Source organism: Aythya marila, assembly GCF_965140915.1.
Source record: "Aythya marila genome assembly, chromosome: 5".
In the NCBI taxonomy this organism is placed as follows: Eukaryota; Metazoa; Chordata; class Aves; order Anseriformes; family Anatidae; genus Aythya; species Aythya marila.
Window position 1 is genome coordinate 35,645,588 of NC_139046.1, and position 22,228 is coordinate 35,667,815.

Sequence of the window (22,228 nt, forward strand, 5' to 3'; positions counted from 1 at the left end):
AAGTGAGTCAGGATTGACAAAATAAAGATTCAGAAATAACAATGGTGTCAGTAGTGCAAATGCACATGGGGGGTTCTGGAGATTCTCTGAAAAGCAATGCTCCCCAGCTGTGATTCCCAACACATTAGCTTGTGGCATGCCTTTTTGTTTCTAGTGTCTCTTCACAACAGATAGCCTGGAGAGCCGGGTTCTTTAGAAAAAGAGAAATAAAGAGCACTCTACTAGGGGTCCTCCTGAATTGCCAGAGACCAGCATAGCCATCCTAAAGCACAAAATTCATAGCATAATTGATGCAGCCATCAGGTGCTGCAATAAATTTCACCTTCCATTTCATGTATCATCAGTTTCCAGTGCCTAATAATTACCTCTCCCCCTTTCCCCAGCATAACCATTTCTGGTCTGAAAGATGGGCACGTACTTACTTAAAAGGCACTTGTGGTGAAGGCTCACGGGAAAAAGTTTATACTATGCCTTGAAGTGTGATATTGCTTCCTTTGAGCACTGAATTAATATGACTGGTTCCCCTTTTTAAACTTTTATATATGTATTTTCCTACTCCAAATGAATTAGTGAAACCAATGAATATCTTATTTGAAAAAAGTGAAATTAATTTTACTATATAAATCCTTGTTCCCCTAGGTATAGGGGAAAAATGCGTTACATGACTGTTTCATTCAGCATTTCTACCTTCACATTGACCATTAATGCACAGAACAGAAAGAGCAAGGATAATGTGTTATTTGAGAAGAACCTTTTTATGTAGCTGTGGTTCAAGGAGGGATTTCCTTCATTCATTCTATTTTTAAAATCCATGAAACGAGGCTGAAGTTCCAGCTAATCTTATTTCTTTCAGATGTCAGCTCAGAAAGAAGAGGAAAGATTTGCTTTCAACTTTGAGCCGCTTAGATTGCAGGTCCCTCCACAAGCTATTATTCAGATCCATCCAGTTGCAATGAAGTGCCCAACTCCCCCTCAATGTGCAGCTGAAACTAAAGGATTTTTTTTTTTTATATATAATCATACTGGCAAATACTAAAAGCAGGATGTGGGCATGCACAAGTGCGGCACCTTGCAGCTCTCTCCCCTAGTGAGCTACAAAATCCCATGTAGATGAGATTTTTGCCACCTGGCTGTCTAAAGGCAGTCTGTTAGACTGTCAGATGATAAATTAATGCTTTGGCATGGCATGCCATATAGATTTACAAAAAAAAAAAAATCAGTTATATCTGAATAGTAACAGAACAATTATGGACCACAAACACCATACTCAGTAACAACAGCTACATGAAATATGGGGTGTAGGGTAAAATTGTTGTGATTTTATTATGAAACAGTTCTTAAATTTCAAGAATAAGAGCACTAAAATTTTCCTTAAGGGGAAAAAGTTACCCTTGATTGCGATTTTAAAGCATATTCTAAGAATTAAACACTTTTAAATATTTGTATTACCATAGTAATAGTGCATAACAAATTAAACCACGAATAGGGCCTAGTTCATTAGGTGCAGCAAAACAAAGCCAGCTCCTGCGATAATTGCTTGAGCTACTTGTTGTACTGTGAGCATTAGGCAATTAATATTGAAACTGCGTTGTCTCAGCCCGAGGGAAAGATGTCATATAGTTAAGGAACTACATTTTCTATTGTGCAATGCCTTGTTTGGATTGCTCGTCTCTATCTGATCTGCATGAACTCTGGAAAGTTATCATTTAAGCACGCATTGTTCAAATCCCTGTGCTTCAGCTAGTTCCAGCTGCTGCAGCAAGAGCACCAGATTCAGTGTCTCCCTAGTAACATGCACCTGGGCTAGAAAAGACTCTGGCTCAGGCAAGGTATCGCAGGGATATGACAGGAATTTCTGAAAGTGACTAAAAATGACCATTCCCACCAGTGAAGGAAATCTGCTCCGAACAACTGAACTCATGCCCACTGGCTTTTAAGCACCCTCTGCTCCAGCAATGACCAGAAGTGTTTTCTGCCAGCCTGAGCCAGTCAAGCTAACAACACCCATCTTTGCCTGATGATGGTAAAAAAAAACAAGCCAAAGCTATTTTCAAATCACACCAGGATCAGATTATTACTATATAAACATATATACACACATGCGTGCAATACAAACACAGTTTATATACATATGTAGTTTTAAAAAAGAATGGGGGAAAAAAAAACAAAGCTTAGAAGATTCTGCCTTGTTGGGAAACATCACACTCAAGTACTGCAAATCCTTCTAAACTCCCCAGCATAATAGATGTCACTAATTTTTTTTATGCAAATATCTTATCTTTAATGGGTTACAACAGATCTTCTAATTAAGATGTGTTCTAATATTCAAAATTTGAGACCTTTTTCAGGAACAAACGAAGCTGTTCTTTCAACATCCAGCCAAATAATAGGACTATACCTCTTCCCTAGAAAGGTAAAGAAATTAGATTATTTCCCAACAACTAATGTACAATTTCTCTGCAAGGCCTCCTCAGTTCAACTCTATTATTCAGACTTGTTTTTTCCTCTCCCCCAAAATCAGTGCAGCAAAGTAGATCTAAAAAGCAAGATATCGATTATGACCACCATTCACTATGAGAGAAATTAACTGTCAGGAGAACATTTAATGAATTAGCTCTGCAAACGCATAAAAAATGTTCTTACAACTCAAAGACTTTGAGTATTTACAACCCCCTAAAATTATCCCAAGGGCCAAATTACTTTGCAGTATCAATTAGTGAAAAATCCCAGTGAACCAATTTTTAAATATATGCAAGAATTATAAAGCACATTTTTTCCCTCTGCTATAAGTAGCAGCTGTCCTATTTATCTTTCAGGCTTTTTACTCCACACTGTGACTGTTTGTATATAAACTTTGACAGAAGTAGCAGAATATTTTTAAGAGCTCTCCCTGCTCCCTCTACCCCCCCCCCAAAAAAAAAAAAAAAAAAAAAAAAAAGACTGTGCTTCAATACTTCAAGATAAGCATCAGAAAACAACCTTTAAGAGGAACCATGTAACTCATTATTGTTTTAAGCCTATCCCTATAAACACTGTTGGCTAATTCCATTTAACTAGAGAAAGCCAGGTTACCCTCTGGGAAAATCACAGATTAGCCTACGCTTACAAAAAGTAATTCTTTGAACTTCTAACTACGTATTTCACCTCTGCAAAGACTTCCCCGTCACCATCTCACACACACACCCCTCTGTAAGGCTTCATTGCCTGACAAATAAGACACAAAATAATGCACAGATGGCAGTCATTTGGCCAAGTGATATCATATGAAACAACAGGCAGAGCAGTAGTGAAATGGTTTAATAGTTACACTGCTGCAATGCAGTTTTCACACCCAATCTCAGAGTTATGCAAAATACTCTTCTGGCCCTGGTGCCACAAAGGCAGGTGGCATTTCCTTGAAATTATGGAACTAGCAAGATACAGCAATATTCAGAGGTTTGTGGTATCGAATCGTAACAGTTCATGCAAATAAGGGTAACACCACACTTCTGAGTTTTCAAACGCTTGTAATGACAGAGTGCAATTCCCTCCCCTAGCAATGGCTTCAGCACTCAATTTTACCACCCTCTTCTCTTGCAGTAGACTTTAAAAAAAAAAAAACACTTTGAATGAAATTTAATTAGGTAAATCCATTAACCCTCCTAAATGGATGAAGTTAGATTAATTCAAGCCACATTACCTATTAGTTCACTAGCACCACAAGCTGTAACTTGGTAACCTGACAGCTTATTTTCCCTCCCCATTCCCTCTTTCTGGGTTACATTTGTATTAGTTTAGCCAATAACCCCTGCAGTGTAGTCAGATACATGCTGAAGCCATGAGAAGGGAGGAGTGAGGAAAGATTAAGTATTGGAGAGGCAGTTCGAGAGGGGTTTTCAAATTCTTTCCTAAGAATCGTTGCTTTCTAGTACTGGAAACTCCTGGATCTTTTTCCCAGAAAATGCTTTATAGATATTGGCCTCCCTGGTATCACTTACAGGTTAAACCTGACAGACTACACAAAGTGCATAACCTGTAAATTAAAAGGGAACCAACAGATATGGTGCTGATATGCATAAGATTCTAAAAAATAATTTTAAAAAAGCTTTATACGAGAGAAAGCTGCAAAGGTTTTCAAAGCAGAAAGTTAAAATTGCAAAAGCCCAACTATCATGGTTCTTTGTTGCTTTCAGTTTTTTTAGTAGGTCACCTTTAAAATTGGAAAATTTGTTACTTACTTTTGAAGGACACAAAGGCCGTGTTTCCAAGTCTCCATTACACTACGGGTGTTTGTTTTGACACATGCTTCAACAGAGTAGCATTCGGGAGTCTAAGTAAAAAAAAATAAATAAATAAACTTTTAAAAAGATGACAACATAGGACAATATTAGTATTACCTTTCAACTACAAGACATGTCAAAAAGTAATTTATTCTCCAAGTGGGCCCAAGAAATTTTCTAGCATCAAACAGAAAAATTGGCGTGTAAGACTATACCACCACCCAGGTTTCTTGTGAGGAGAAGCAGCCAATCTTTCTCACATGTAACAAGTGCTTTATTTTTATAAAACTTGCTTGGTATGACATGGCCCCACCACATTACCAGTGGCCAAACCAACGTTTCTCATGTTCGTGAATAACTGGTGCGCACAGTTCAGTTTCTACTACCGTTTTATCACATACATTGCTTATATTGAACTCCAGTAAGGGAAGAGAGTGTGAATGTCCCAAAGCTGATTCTACCTTAAGACTCCTACAACTGTGGATGTTTTTTGTGTGATATTGCATTTTCTGTCCATTGTCTTACTTCTGTGTAACCTGCAGTTATCCCTTCAGAAAACACCTGTGACTTGTATTTAGTGTGGTACACAATCGCTCTATTACATTAACATCAGCTAGACTTGAGCATGAACAACTCTGTAATTAATGAAACTCAACACTAAAGTCACAGCATTATATCTCAGTTAATTAAATATGGCTCATCTGAAAACTTTTTCTTGGTTTTATTTGTTTTTAAGAAAAGAAAATAAGCATGGAGCAAAAGAAGCCAAAAATTACAATGCAAATGAACAGCTTGAAAAAGTATTTTAATTGCACAGAGCTTAATAGTGGTATAGTTTAACAAATAATAAGAGTCAGGAAGTAAGTAGAAAGCTAACCCATTAAAATAGTTAGCGATAAACTTCTAATTGCCTTTTGGCCACCAGCCTCTAAACTTTGGCATCACCGAAACTGTACAATGACTTGAAATAAGAGTGGGTAATTACCATTGGTCTCTGTACACAACAATTCCAATCCATCACCAAATCTTTCACTGAGAATGGATGCCTTTCATTTTCTGTAATTACTATAAACATTGTCCTGTCACAACCAAAATTTCCTTACTATAGAAAACCCTATATATTTTCACAACAGAGTATTTTCTGCTCTTCTATTCTGCCATGAATAGACCGAATCCATTACAGCTGAATGTATTGATTGTTAAGAAAAAGCAGTCAACCTCCTACTGCAACTACAGATAAATGTTAAATGAGTTCAAATGTGCATCTGGGATCTTTTCTCACCTACATTCAAAGAAGTGTACAACCAACCCTCTTTCAGTCTGTTAACCATGCAAGCAATAAGAATGACAGAGGAGCAGAAACTCAGTCTCAGCACTCTTACAAATAAAATGGACAGGTTTTGAGGGAGGCTTGGAGTTCATTCAAGAGAAAAAAAATCCCTGTTGTTGTTGCCATGAAAGGTTTCACAGATTTCAGGTTTCACAACCTGAAAGAAGATGGTTGTGAACATAAAGCTTCCTTTATGTTGATATAAAAGCAGTTCAAGCCATACCTTTACACTCTGGCTTACCTCTCCTTTCAGCCTCCCCTCCTTTGTTACATTTGCCATTTATTTTTTTGATTTTGAAAATTTTTGATTTGCTGTTCATATTCTTCTTAAGTGAAATATTTATTCCACTTCCTATGTTTGAGACTTCATATATACCTAACAAGTGGAAAAATGTCTCTCTTTCCTTACTATAAAGCCCTGCAGAAGTATTGCCAGATATGTAAAATGGAGCTGTAACCTCTGAAAAAAATGTACTGGTATTACCTGCAGTTTAATTTCTCTTACATGCTGAATTATTTTTGTTATACAATTTTAAGCACTATTAGCCATCTGAAGAAAGGAGCATGGGCAAACCTAAAAGGCCTGAAATAAAGGGTTTTCACACAGGCCCATAAGATTGATCCTATAATTTAGATTTTTTTGAAGCAAGTCATGTGCCCAAAATATAGTTTACAACTGCCTACTGGCCTCCTCTTCAACCACAGCACATCCGTTGATTACAGGATTTCGGCTCATACCCAAACCCCTCGGCAAATCGGTCTGTGAACCTGTGCCGCTGTGCTGAAGCTGAACGGTTGGAGACAAAACCAGAAGGCACTGCTCTTCTGGCAGAGCAGGTCTTCACGTGCTCAGGAAAAAGATGGGGGGTGCTGTTTTGGGGTCAGTTCACGTTTGTTTTGTTAAAAGTTCATGTACTTATGCCGCTTCTCTTCCCCCACTAAATGTGCACAGAAATATCACTTTTCATACCGTGTTTCTCAAAATAAAGGCAAATTACTAGGCCACAGGCCTAGTCCTGCCGGTGTCTGAGGCTTGAAACCAACACCCAATCCATCTCAGGCTTAGTGGGGTTGAGCGTGGCTCTACATCTATATGAAGTTAAACAACCAGGACTGAAAGTCTGAAAGCAATTTCACCAGCTACTGGTACCAACTCAAAAAATAAAAAAATACAAATAACAATAAAAACCCACCAAGTTTTCATGGGCTGAGTTGTTATCCACCAACTGGAAAGGCTGGTAAAAGCAGAGCAGCACACATAATTTAAGTATCATAAAACCAAGCTGGCCAAAACTACATAGATGCCCTATACTTCATCTTCCCCCTCTTTTTCTTTTTTTTTTTTTTTTTTTTCTTTAAAAGGCAGATATGCTTCTTTCTAGTTGTGTTATTGATTTGGAGGCTCTAAAGATTAGGGGGAAGTGGCAAGGAAAAATCATGTTTAAATGTAAAGACGGCATTTGAAAAAGAACAAAGCCTTAAGTTTCCACAATGCTGTGAGAATTACATTGCCAGTTTTTCTCCTCCTACCCTCTATTATTCTGCATGATATAATCACATATTACACACAGGCATTAATCAAAAGCGTCTCAAAGCTTTTCACAAACATCTCGTTAGGCCTTATAAAAAAAAAAAAAAAAATGGTCGTTTTCCATCCTTGCAGACAAAGCTGACTGGCAGACAGGCACCTGACCCAGACAACCCTCCTGTCTCTACCAGAACCCAAATATCTGCCTCGTTGCTCTGCCACACACCTGGACCAGACTGGACGCTCCTTCTGGCCTCCCTCAGCCAGCTCCAAAACCCTCACTGTATAAACACGGTGCTAGGTGCAGTTATACCACTTGAAAACTATTTAGCTGAGCAATTTGACTGGAGAGAAACTGCTCTTAAAATAAGCTGCAGGGCTTTCTTTGTATTAGGACCAAAGCACAGTAATACACAGAGCACTCGAACTACAGGCGAAGAGCAGTGCTGAAAACCAGCCGGGCTAAAACAAGCTCTTCAGCCCAGTAACACAAGGTTTGTAGGAGCTGAACGTGCTAAAAAGCATATTAACTCCACTTGAAAAAGTTAACATTTCATTCCCATTCTTCCCTTGAAAGCACACAACAATGCAAATATGCCTCCAAAAACATAAAACCAGGCTTCATCTCAGCAATATTCTGATGAATATTTATCAATTAACACTACATAAAATGAATAATTGGAAGTATCAAATCCCTCCCTGCATGCGAAACCAGTGGAAGACAAATGGTGTATCTTGAGAACAAGGCACTTTGCAGCCTTCCTGAGAAAAGCTCTTGTCACCTCTGCATTGGTAAGATGGTGTGACCGGGGCTGTCCTGCTGTGCCCTACAGAGCTAGGGCAGGAATTTATGGGAGATCCTACTTAAGGCAGAAGAGGAGAGGAAAAATCTAACCAAATCTCACTACACAAATTCAGATCACAGGCAAGACTTGTTTTGGACATGCTGAGCTTAGCTGGAGGTATTAATATCCCAAACCACTTGCTCACAACTGACGATCCCTCAAGTGAGATCTTATTTAATGTACAGGGGCAAAAGCAGCCAGATGGGCCAGGCACGAGCTAACCCAGCATCTTAGACACACAGCACTCGTGCTCCCCTTCCTCCCAAAATTGGGAAAATGAGGAGGGGAAAACCATCTGGCAGTGGGGAAAGCATGGGGCTATTTCCAATGACACCTCTGTACACACAAGTGCTTTTTCCTGAGGGTCTGAGGAACGCTGCGCTGGCATGCACCAACAGGTACGGGCATCTTCCTCACCCGCACAAACACCTCAGATGAAGAACTGCAGCACAGAGCTAATGAAAGTATCCAGCACCATAAACCACTTCACATCATCCTTCCCAGCTTCATAAAAACTTCTCAAGACAGGCAGAAAGTAGTCTCTAATAAAGTTTTGTACAGACAAACTCTCATTTTTGCCATTTTTAATGTTTTATGCTTTAAGAAGAACCACATGCCTAGAATTAATTTACCAGATATTAAACTTAAAATTAAAAGGTAACACCCTTTTCTTTACGGTGACCTGACAAAGAGGTGAGTGCATTAATAAAACTTCAAAACACACATAATAAAGTTTACAACATTTGTTATACTGTAGTCAAGCCCGAGTTATTAAATGTTAGCTCCGCAGCTGAAGATGCAATACACCAAACTGAGAGTTTAGAAATATTTTACAACAAACCAAACTGCAGTTAAAACCTGAGAAGCACCCAAGGGAACAAGAAATGCTTATGCATACAAGCATCTCAGAACAAGCCTGAGCATCGTATCCCTGTTTCATTCCTCACTGCTCCGTATCTGCTCCCAGGTAGAGAGTGACCCTACCATACAAGCCCCAAACACTCAGCTATGAGCGGGCTCCTACACTGAGGGAAACCTCTTGCTTCCAGTTCCCAAACACACTGTTATGAATATTTGGGGATAAAGTAAGGCGGCCACTGCCCCTCCCCACTAACACAGAGGCCACATTCCCCTGGATAAATCCTCTGCAGCTGTATGCCATGCCAAAACCTAATCTGAGACACCAAACTGTGAACTCCTAACACAACGCTGCATTCCACACTGGTGGCAGAGCACGTTTCACCGTTGGTGGCTTTTTTTAAACAGAGTAAAAATACATCATGTTCAAAAAACTGATGATGAACATCTGCACGATCTCTGCAGTAGCACTGATGTCCACACCCTGGAAAATGATTTTTGTCATTTTTATCTAGAAGCCATCCTTATCTTGTCTGTTCCACAGCCTGTGAACGTGCTATTCCGTATCAGCCACAGGGTTTGGTTATCTGAAGGGCTGGACAAACAAACTTTGGCAGTTTGAGAAATATAATTAAAAAAAAAAAAAAAAGAACACTGAGGGAGACTAAGTCAAGTTCCACTTCATAATTAGTCATTTCTATGAACATGTGCTGACATTTTCCAGCATATGGCCATTTCTTCTAAAGCAGAAACTGAAATTTCACGTAAGTTACTTTAGTGAGCTGTTTCCCAGTGCTCGTGCTTTCCTCTCCTCCCAGACAGGACTGCGAGACTTCTTGCTAGCCACCCACTTCCACGCGCGGGATAGAGAAACTGGCACAAGACCCAGGACAGTCTCTCGTTCTTACTTGCCAAACTGGCACCCTCGCTGCCTAAAAGAAACCCTCCCGAGCAGCCTGATCACCCAACTTCAAATTAAAGAACAAAGTTTGGAACAGGGAAGAAGGATGCAGACATAGCACTGCCGTACCACTGCTGCACCTCCTCGCCCAGGGCCCCTGGGCAGCAGGCTCCCTCCCTGAGCAATACTTGCAAGATCTCAGAAATATTTGCTAACTTCACCTCATGCTTGCTTCTGGTTTTAGGCCGGTTCTTCTTCCAAACCAGGTGCAATAAGGAGCTGCCTGGTAACTCACCAACCATCATCAAATCTTTCTAGCTGGTGTCCATGCATAAGCATATTAAGTGCAATGGCATTCACAAAAATTATAAGACAATCCACAAATGTAAACAAACACAGGACATCCTTTCCATAAGGAAGCCCGGGAACAAACAAGTTACACAATGCATTTTATAAAAAGCAACGTTTAGCATTTAGTGAATGCGTAATACAGTCACCTTTTATGAAGGAGTAACAAGCAAAACAGAATACCATGCAGGAATATAAAGGAAATAAAGAATTGAATATGCAGAAAGAGCTGTCTGCCTTTCAAAGGGTGTTATGACTTGGATACATTCCTTTACATGACTTCTACTCGAACGTACTTACTCAAAAATACACTGTCATCAGCACAAAATTACAGCTCTCCTTCATGCTGACATGCTACTGTACTTGTCACTAGTACAAGATGAAAAACTTTTAACTTTTTTACTTTATTCATGCAGGCCCTATCAGCCAATACAGGACTTCAGGTCTTACAATTTTTGTTGTTGTTTTTAAATAATAAATGCACTGACCTATCGTAGCTCCGCGCTTTCTGGCAATAACGATCAGGCACTGAACGGAAATTCATTCAACAGAGCTGCAGAAAACTGTGAAGTTTTTTGTTTTGTTTTTCAAGGAGAAAAGGGAAGGAAGGAAGGGAGTTATTCACAGTTTAGAAGCTTTTCTACAAAGATTTCAGAACAATTAAACTAATTAGGCTTAATTTTCATATAGTTAGATTATTATACTAACAATATATTCAAAAGTGATGTTCTCTGACACCGTGTGCAGTAAAATAATGAAATTTCACAATTAGTTTAGGACCATCCAGCCCTACAGCACATCCGTGCCACACGATTGCTGTACCTCAACCACACAATCCCAGTCCTCCCCTGGGCCCACACTAATAAGTGGCAAGTGGCAAAACTGGATCACTCTGCTGCTCTGGTTGAAAAACCAAAAAAGTCCTACATGTCAAAAAAAAAATTGTGCAGATGCACAAGCTGATCCATTGAACTATGAGATAAATCTTTTAATAATACTTGTGCAAAAAAAAAAAAAAAAAAAGGTAAATCAAATAATCCAGTAGAAAGAGTGCAATGTTAGGTTGCCTCCAACATGAAGCCTCACCTCGTGAGTGGGAGGATCCTGTTCTTTACCCTCAGCTGAAACCAGAGAGAAACGACACCAATTGCACATGCTGCCGTAGCTGTCTCTTGGACACGTGCATGTTTGGAGAAGGTCTGGAATGTGTCAGTTCTGCAACCTACCACAGAGATCAAAATCTCATTTTCAATACTGGTTTTGAACTTAATTTTAGGACATGCTGCCAAATACGTTTTTTTGCTTCGTTTCAGAACCATGTATTTCCACTAGGAAAATGAGAATTTACATTAAAAACTATGTAGTAGGAAATAGGGTATTTAATAAAATATCAGTCTCAGATCTCACAAATCCTACTGCATTAGTGCAGGAACTGACTCAATTGGCTTTTCTCTCCACATTTTGCGCTCACAAGCCATGAGTGCCTGACACAACCACCACAAAGCTTTGAGTGAAGAACAGAAGAATTTTAGTATTATTCCCTCTTGAGGCAGCAGATCAAACACTGAACTGTAAACTCTCTGGTAACTAAAATTCCACTTAAAGACAGTAGCCAAAGAACTTAACAGAAATTCACCAGACAATATTCACTTCCAAAAATCTATTGCTCCTTGCACATACTACTGAAATGCCTAAGCTTTTTTTTTTTTTCTTTTCTTTTTTTGGAGAAGAGATTACCTACAAATTTTGAAATGTTTTGAAAAAGGCTGAATTGCTTAAATGTGGAAAAAAAAAAAAAAAAATCAAGCCATCTCTGTTACTTTTTATAATATTTCAGCATTTCTATACTGCATGTTTAAATTACTGATTTATTCATTTTAAGTCACAGGCTCAGTATAGTTTTTCCTTCCACTTTTTGTGGCTAAATCCCGGCATCAAAAAATTTCATCCAAACGGGGGCATTCATGCCGCCAACCCACATACAATTTTTGGCAGCCTGTGAGGAGATCGGTGCTCTTCACAAGGCAGCTCTGTGCTGCGCAGTGACTGATGCCAGTAAAATATTACCCCAAAGCGAAGCCCAGGACAGAAAATGTCTGCAAGCATCAGAACCCCCACTATGAAAATTCATTTTATTTGATGAGTAACTGAAGTCTTTGAAGAGCTTGCAACCCAAAAGAAATGTACAGAGTTTGTATAGCCTCACACTTCCATTTTAACTGGAAAATAACACTAAAGAATGAAGAAAATACAAAAACCACTCATGGAGAGCAAAAGTAGACCAAAGATTCCAACACCAGATATTTCTCTCAGATGCCTTTAAGTAATTACTGCTTTCAGAGCTCTTTGTCTATCCTTTGACATTGGAAACAGATGAGGAATTGTTTCTATGTCTGAAAGAGAGATTGGTCCCTAAGAAAGGAAAAAACAGCACTGGAGGTCTGTGCGTTGACCTTGTATGCATTGCCCTTACAGAAACATAGCAAGTGATAAAAGTTTTTCAGCTCAGCTCATCTTTAGCAGGCCAAGATGCTTCTGACAGGCCTGCGAGGAGCAGGGCTTAGCACCGTTCAGCTGAAGCACAGTAAGAGATGCAGCATCTTCCTTCCATCCTCTGATTCCTCGAGTCAACTCCCTGAAACCTGGTCCTTCCATGCAGCTCCAAGCCCAACTCACAGCTCAAGCTGTTCAGCCAGGCACCTCGGCTTGGATTTGCATGACCAGATATTATTTTCAGGATCTAATGGACTTGTTTGATTGAGTAGACTCAATAAGCAGAGTAAATTATTTTTATATGTACAGCATGCAGCAACTCCACTCTGGAGCATCAGTACAGCAAGCACTTTGAAATACACACAGACACACACAAAAAAATAAATGGCTGTGCAGTAGTAATGAAGTAGGAGCTGGTCAGTACATGATCCAAGTTCTCGTGCAATTTTGCATTACTTCTTGTTCCTGTTGTCATTTGCCAAAACAAAGGGCACAGCCTTCCTTGATCGAACTGCACCATTTGAAATTCCCACCTGTTTTTACATACCTATCAGCTACATTAATTTGAATCAAAGTGTTCTGTTCCAAAAGATCTTCTACCCCTATTCTGCACTGCAAAGTAAAAATATGTTTGCCACACAAAATACAGGGCTGTGCCCCACTTGTGTCTTCTTCACAAAGAGAAGGCAGGCAGAGGAAAGCAAGGCAATAAATGAAAGCCCTAAGCATGAATTCATAGTCACCACAGTCACCACCAATCCAGCTTGAGCAGCTCCTACTTAGCCGTGGTGTCACAGCATCCCGCCCCGTGCAGGCAAAGCAGCATGCGGTACTCAGCTCTGACCTATAGCCACACGGAAGCAGCTTTAGCTTCATGTTTGTTCCCAGATGCTAAACAAGGTCTTCCACTGGTAGTCATGCAAAAAACAATCCCTTTTAATAAGAATGCTGCCTTCTATTCATTATCCTCACAGAGCGCGTATGAATTTATAACTTCCTTCTGCTGGCATCCGCATCTCTATGCGATTATGCTGCGGCAACAAGTGCACCTAAAAGGTCCTCACAGCTCAGTTTCAGTTATACTAGCATCAGAAAAGAGGGTTTTTTTGAATCATAAGCAGATAGTTATCAGTGCAATGGCAATTGCTCAGACGTAGGCTCTCAGCCTTTCCTTTCCTCCAGAAAGGAAAAATAGAATTTTGTAAGACGCACAAGTGACCTGATGTCTCCTGTACGTGTGCACTGTACAAGAGGTGGGACAGAAATCAGTCCCTTGGGTGTTTGGTTCCCCCCCTCTCCTCCCAACAGCTCAACAAGACTACTGTCATGTACAGGTGCTATCAGAGCATTCCCTTCTGTAGCATCAGCAAAGTATGCACAAGACTAATGAAAGCCAATGTACAATTGAAAATAAAAATCCCTGTAACATCATTCAGCTGTTTGCACACTCAAGATTAAAATGTGTTTGTAAAATTGTTGCAAAGCTGTTACTTGAAACTTTAAAATGGATGTAACAATTACAAAACGCATAAATTCCAGATAAGTCTTAAAACTGAAATAAGTCAGACCAGAATTCTGATTGCCAGTACTGATCTCAACAGTTTCTTAGAGATAACAAAGAACAGATACATTTGGTACTACGTATCACTATTCTACATTAGTTGTTCATGGCAAAATTTTGCTTTTAAATGCATCTGATATTTCTTAAGAAGTCAGGAGACCTTAGTAAAGTACACAGATAACACTTCCAAATATTAAACAGAACTGCTTCTGATTATCAGTGAAGAAGAGTCATGAATGCCTAGCACTCTTTGATTTCTATGACTTTTTTGTAAGTGTTTAGGATTTTTACATGGCAGCTATTTTGAAAATACTTTAGGAAGAAACAGTATTTTTTGTCTTATCATATTCCCAATTTCAGATTCTTACAAGCTATCCCTAAAATGTAATGTACTTTTAGAAAATAAAAATCCTCTGACAAGCCATAAATGTTTGACACTTGATCTTTTGATCTTTCAACCTCACTAGCCAACCACAACTTGCAGAAGAAAGGTCAAAAAGCATGATTCATTTAACTTACAGCTGGTCAAAAAATATAGTGTTCTACACGAGGCAGCCCACAGAAACTCAATTCCAATGTGAAACCCCATATAGTCTCAACTGCCATGTTCATATACCTAGTGAGGATTAATTCCATTCACAGTTAAAAACATCCATACATTAGGTTGATTTATTTCCTGACTATGTCAGGGATGCCTCAGATTACCAGAATCGATTTCAAATTATTTTTATTGCCAGATTCACTAATTAATCTTTTCTTCATCTCCAAAAAGCTTGCTTAAATTTATTTACTGGCATACAACATTTCACGTGCTACAAAAGATCTTTTTGAATATAATTTCAAAAATAGAATTTTACTTTATTACAGCTCATTGCACTCAGTAACATGGTGTACTGAGATAATCCTGCTTCTCTGTTTTTAAAACTCTGCAGAAGCTTAATGGAAATGTAATTACCTACTTACATTAAGCTAATTACAACAAAGAGAAATACTTTCAAGTTGTTCTTTTATCAGGAAAGAGGCACTACAAAACCACAGTTTTAATTATTTTTAATGTAGGTTAGTCATATCAGACTCGTTTGAGTTCCTCCTCCAACACCTAACAAGAAATGAACAGCAGAAAGTAGTGCAGCTTTTTCCTAAAGGTGTAGGTTACACACTAAAATACAACCAGGGCTTTGCTCAAAACCCATTTTGCCTCGAAGCCACTGACAGGTTATGGTAGCTAATTCAGAGATTATTTGCAGTTCCTTATTGTCAGCCTGCAGTTTATTATTATATCACAAATACGTCCTTATGCTATTACCGATCAATAATTACATTTGGGAGCACAACCAGAGAGAACACTTGTCTATTTTGTCCATCAAGCACTCTCTTGTAACTCTATAAACGCACCTAGAAATAAAGACTAGATGCTTTGATAGAAAGCATTGTAGCTATTGACCACGAAAAATGCCATAAACTTTGGTATTAAAAAGCAATAAGTGTTCTTGTTACTCCCATGATTTGATGCCTGAGAACAGGTCAACAAGAGAGGATTTTCTCTGTGGATTCCACTGTGAAGCTCCAGATTTGCTTGGTTTATCTGGCAGTCCTGCAATTTCTCTTCTGCAATACAGAACAGACTTATCTCAGAAGTAAGGATGACCGAGCTTCATGCTGTATTCGCAATTATTGTTCAAAAGCAAAATGAACTTGCACCGAACATTATCATCCATGAAACACTAATTACATTAGGATTACCACGTGATTTTTCAGAATACCATCCTAGAATTAACAGACAGCAATGGGAGACACTATCAGAAGCCACTCTGTTTCTGTACTGCTTCACAAGTATTGTATTTGGCATTTTAAAACCCCAGGGCCCAGTCAACGGAGACTGTTTTTTGATGTAACCTAGAAGCCTCAGAGAAATGCTTCCAGAGGCAAACAGACCAGAATTATCCTGAGCATTTGCAGTATTTATTCCTTTCAAAGCTTGGTTAAATCAACTTATTATGCAGTAACCGTGAGGAACTGTTTACAGTATATTAGAAATGCACCTCCAGAGGTGTAGCCAACACAGGCCAGGGTGTGGTTGCCTCGCAATTGGCAGGGAACATGTGTCTTTCAAATATTTCCAGTTCTACTGTGCCGCAGCCTGGGTTTAAGGCAGCACAATACAACAGGTTAAAACGCATTCAGAGTTATCTCATGCCATTGCCACAACTACAAGGTGTGCCTTTTGGCTCTGCTAGAGATACTCTTTATTATTCATCATGTTTTACTTGCCTCTTCAAAGATGAGCATCATCACTTCTGCACAAGAAGGTATACAGCAAAGCGCTCAGATTTTCATGAGGAGAAGTCCAACCATTCAGGATTCACTAAAGATGATGATGAGCATCCAAAAGTGCTCAATATCACACACCCCAAAAGTTCAAGAATGCACATGGAGCTTTAGAAGGAGCTTTCACAGAATCGCAGGATGGTTAAGGTTGGAAGGGACCTCTGGAGATCTTCCAGTCCAACCCCCTTTCAGCAAGATCCCTCACCAATGGGTCTTAAAGAAACCAAATTATCACAGGATGAGACAGAAAAAATTACTTGTGAATTATAACCAATCAACAAATATTAAGTGGGAAATAAGCAGAAGCAGTAAGATTTCCTAAACAGTGAGCAGGCGAGAAGAAAAGAAGGGAAGAGGATGGTGCACTGATACCAAAGATCTATGCTTGGACCCACACACTGGTAAATGCATGCATCACTGGAGGTAAAGTGTAAAATGGAAGGAATTGACAGATACATAAACATTTAAATTTAGCAAAGCTTTTTTTTTAAAAAAAAAAAAAAAAAAAGAGAGATTCAGATTCTGTATTAGTCAGAAAAAATCTTGTCTGTAGGTCACTGTGGGCAGCTACAGAAGGGTTTCACAGGAATGGACTGATTGGGAAGTACAATGTTATATGAAATCCAGTGTCAATAAACATGCTGAAATGCCACAGAGAGGGAAAACTAATCTGAAGCGTCTCCTTACAATATTAAGGGTATGTTTGTTAACATTCAAGAAAAGGCTCGCGGTCAGTATTCACTGAAATGTACCAATTTTACACCATCAAAAGGGAAGTGAAAGGAATTGGGGTATTTTATAAAGGAAAGCAAATCAGAAATCACCACCACATATGAAGTACCACAGGTTTTCTTCATTACTGCTCGTAACTCTACTCATATTGCCCACGCATGGAGGAACTAGAGAAAAAAAGTGACTAACGATCAGAAGGTATGGTATAGCTTTCACACGGAGAAAAAACGCTGGGAACTCATGGCCTTAGAGGGATAAAGAGAGAGCTAAAATCACAAACAATGTGAAGAACACAAGGGGAAAAAGTTACCCATGGTATCACATAATGAAAGGATTGGAAAAACCTCAGAAAGATAATCAGTGTTAAAGAAATGTAAGAGTATCTTTTCCGCACAATATATAATAGTAATGACCACTGGACAACAGCTAGGCCAAAATGAGTTTGATTCAAGAAGTGATAGCACCAATACAAAGAAGATCAGGCAGTTTTTAATATAACAGATTTGGGGTGTTATCTCCAGCTCCGGCAGTTCTGAAGCTAATAAAATGCTATAAAAAGAACTGCTTGTAATACACCCATTCTTACATTTTCTTCTCAAATAGAAAAAAAAAAAAAAAAAAAAAAAAAAGAGGAGGAGAATTGTTAGTCAGGGTTTTAGCAGCACTTAAGGCTTAAACTGAACAATCCCCAAAACTGATACATGGAAAAACAGTTTTCATTAACAAGAATCTAAACAACTCTCAGATTCTCAAAAGCAGCTCTCTTCTCTCATTTTTCAGTTTATATGCTATTCAGCACATACTGAATGCTACTAGATTTCTCTTATTCATCTTTCTTACAATAAATCAAATCTTTCTAGCCATCACTTGGGGCTGGGGAAGCGTGGAGCATCACAAGGGTCACAAATGAGTCACCTGAAGGTACTGACTAGTGACCAGAGGTGAATCACACACTTCATTAAGGAGCCCCTACAAAATCCGAAACAACTCTCTCACGCTCCTTTATCATCAGGAGATTCATATTAGGTTGAGCTCAATGTGCCCTCAAAAAGAAGTTGTTTTTAGAATAAAGCTTGAGGTACTGACAAGAAGTTAGATTCTTTTTCATGCATCAAATTTTCAACTGCTCAGTGCTTGCATTCAGTCGCTATAATCATCTCTTATTTGTAAAGCAGATAATTTAAGATTATGCAATTGCACTATGACTGCCCCAAAATATTATGTGCTGAAAGCACCGTAGTGTTTACGAATGCAGCCTGCCAAACAACCATTCCATCAAAACCACAACTCAACCACCACTTGAGCTCAACTTGTTCAAACTGGACTGAAATACAGATGTGAAGCATTATGTTCATCCTAAATTGCAAAATAAATGCTAGGAAAACAAAAACAACACACCTGTTGGAATGCACTCACAGAAACGATCTGCCCTGCACAGAGCTGGCAGCAATAGCCATGTCACTGTAACACCGTTTGGAAAGATGAGAGAAAAAAAAAAGCAGAACAGTAAATTTCATTACAACACAGAAAATTCATATATACGTCAGACCACTGATGTTGAGGCTTTTTTTTTCTCTTCTCAGAATTGCACTCAGAAAAAAAAGGTATGATGCATTCCAACAAGAGGGGAAATGAAAAAAAAAAAAGGAAGAGCACCAAAGAGGTCATCAGGTCATCTAGAAATTTCAAATACAGCTTAAAATACAGCTAGGTCATTCTCATCCAACAGCTGCACACTGTGTAAAGAAAGAGGCTGTTTGCCTTATCCCAGTTTCTAGTGTCCAAAGTGACCCACAGCAGCCTCAGTCAACATCCCCATCTGAAGACATGAGGGTAAAAAAATAGAAGAATTACAGAAGAATGATTGTGGCTCCAAATTCTCTCCAAATATGAGACAGCTGCTTCACTATACTTGAAGTGCTGCACTTGCTACAACCTATATTCTGTTTCACAAATAGCAGCTTTCAACTAATTGCCTTCCTTTTCCAGTTTGATTCACTGCTCTTCAAAGGTATGTTTACCAGCTTCGCTGGTCTTTCAGAGAAGACAATGTACAAAGACCCAGAAACACCTAAAGTTGCCACACTATTTTTAGGATGTGGTTTGATGAGCAACCATCTTGCAGCTTCTTGCCTCTCTGCTGCCTTCTCAATTGAGCAAGCCCGTACGAGGGTGGAGGGCAGAGCGCCAGCAAAATGACTCAAGGACTTGTGCCGCGGTGACGTACCTGAGGTCGGCCCAGAAGCAAAAACTAGCAGAGAGTGGAAATCCAGGGCTCCTTCAGCAGTTACCATCAGTGAAAAACAACCATCATAATGCAAATGTAGGTGTAGATCTGACAGATGAGGCACCTTTGTTCCTTATTAAGAGTGCTATGCAAGTTGTGAGCCCCTTTCCAAGGCTGTTCCACAAACTGATTTGGGAGATGTCTCCCCTGATCAAAATCAGGAATAATCTTAGGAACTGATATAAGGTTAAGGCTCACAAAAATGAAAAAAAAGTTTTCTATCTTAACTACACATCTGTTACTTTGAACATATAAAACTTGCTTGCTGCCATTCAAATAAGATGGCCTATCATGCAATATATTAATGCAGATCATCTCTGTATAGTTTAGGTTAGGTGACAATTACTTAGGAAGTATTGAAAATGCACAAAACACATCTATCAATGCCAGCTCAAATTGCAATTAAAGACAAAGTGTGAATTATTTTAGAGAAGAATGACATAATTATGACACAAATCAATGCAATAAAAAGCCTAAGTACTCCTCCAGACAAGGCTCTAAGAAAAAAAGTTATGAAAACTCTGAAATAGTCTTCTAGATTGTAAGCAATGAAAGTAAAGAGGACAAACCCTAGGTAACTTATCTGCAGCTCCACAGTATATCTATAACCGTCTCTTCTCAGCCATCCTTGTTGTAGGAAACACGCAAAACTGCACCTGCACACAGGCAAATGACTTTCCCCTGCTCCATCATATCAAGCACGGAAATTCTTCCTGTTTAAAAGAAATTAAGCCAAATCCATTAGATTTGAGCCAAGGCCAATCCAGAATTCCACTGAAAGAATTACATTTCCCTAAGTAGAAACAGAAGAGTTTTAAAGTCTAAAGTCACTGTACTGAGTCAATTTTGCCACAGGATGGTCCCTCCTGTCCATCAAGACCCTCTGAAATACCTACAATGGATTTTTTTTTTTTTTTTAACAAGTCACTACTTTTTAGTCCATGAACGACATAGAGCTCTCAAGAACAAAAGGTCAGAAACTGTACCAGGAAACACCTACAGCTTTGCAGTAAAAGAAATTATGAGAAATAACACAGAAAATCCAGACACGGTCTAACCATACTCTGCAGAAGTCATCTTCAAAAGCACCAGACGGCTTCTTTCTCAGCCCACTTCTGCCGTTCAAGCTTCTTCACAATGTGAGCTTTTACTGTGTGCCACAAAATTCATCAGCCAAAATTAATACCTGACAGGAAAAAACGCTTTTCAAATTCAAATATACACCTAGTTTCCTTCACCTGACTTTGTATCCTGCCCCCACAGACCTGTAGTGTGGGAAGCACTTCAGAGTGCCCACTAGCACTGCCCAGACCGAAGTGTACAGAACAATGACATTTCACCTTATGCTGGAAGGGAGAAAGACTGGATTTGCCTGCTGGCTTTACCCTTCATCATTTCCTTTGTTCCTTCCACTTGCACACCAGAGGTCGCACATTCAGTATTACAGTGCCAAAATATTCATGCAAGTAAGGTTTATGCAAGTTACATGAATTCTTATCCCGCTCATCAATTCCTCCAGACAGATGCAGGCTCACAGAAATATTCAGTTTCATTCCTGTCAGTCAAAATCTGGTCAAGTCCAGAGAAAAGTTTTTCACCTAAAATAAGTCAAAAGATGGAGAATTGATTTTTTTTTTTTTTTTTTGGGGGGGGGGGGTGTTGCAACAATGGCATGACAAAAATAATCTAAATATGTTCTCTTCTTTTGCAATAAACCTTATCAAGAACCTTTTAGTCACAGCTATACCCATATAAGCAATTCGCTTCGCGCACCACAGAGTGAACTGTGAAACTGAATGTGCCTACATGGCAAGTTCAATTATGTATGCATCGTATGCTTCAATATTCCTTTAGGTATACAAAGGGAATCAATTTGTGCAATTTGCTCTAAACACAAACAGCCCTTTTGGCAAGATCATCCTTTAGCTGAACAATCAGTTTGAACACCTGCCTGCTGAAAACATCACCCATTTGCATCCGCAATGGGAGCGGCACGTTCAACATGCATAGGATAACACGGCTCTGCACTACTTGGCTGTGCTCAAGCAGCAGGTATCTTAAGATGGCTGCAGAAGAACTTGCTGGATCCATATGATTATTACCAGAAATAGCCAGTGGGTTGCATGGAATAGATGTTGCAGTGTCAGTTTTTGCTTCGCCTTCTTGCGGGTTGGAGTTAAGGTTTACCTCTCGGTTGATGTGCTGAGCAATGCAGCCACCCTATAAAACCACATGCCTTCGGTAGCCTTTTGCCTTACTAACAATGGCTCTCAACCCAAAGACTGCCAGGTACAGGTCTGGGTTTCAACAGCAGAGCTTCCCTGCTGCCCATTCATATTTCTCTCCTTCCAGTGGCCACCAGCCGATGGCTCAGTTAATTCTGCTTGATTTACTGCCTTGCTGTGGGCTTACATATGCAACACAGAATTAAGCTTTTACCAGCAGCCTCCTTGTTGCCTACTAAAAAACACAAAAAGACAGACCAATCAGTTTCATACGTGGTATCCAGGGAAGACATTCAGTTCAATCTGGGCTGAGACATCCCTTTTTGGGGGAGAAAAAGCTTTTCCCATGCTCCCACAGCCCTGTGAGTTCACATTTGCTAGATCATAACTCTGTTTCTCCTTAGTCCCTAGCAAATTCAAAGAAATATTCGCCTTGGCTGCAGTTACTTTGCAGCAGCTTTAGTTTCCATAATTAAACCTGAACTGGGTACATACTGAAATGCAAGTACAGCCAGCAAGATCTCCAGATCCAA

General features: G+C 39.3%; 1 protein-coding gene across 6 annotated transcripts in view; it reads right to left on the reverse strand.

Moving 5' to 3' along the window:
- SIPA1L1 (signal induced proliferation associated 1 like 1) overlaps positions 1 to 22,228 on the reverse strand; it is a 202,399-nt gene that overhangs the window by 161,437 nt on the left and 18,734 nt on the right. For all 6 annotated transcript variants that reach the window (XM_082760693.1, XM_082760690.1, XM_082760692.1 and 3 more), the window contains one exon: positions 4,218 to 4,309. The gene's annotated coding sequence lies outside the window, so the exon portion shown is untranslated. The remainder of the gene's footprint in view (positions 1 to 4,217; positions 4,310 to 22,228) is intronic.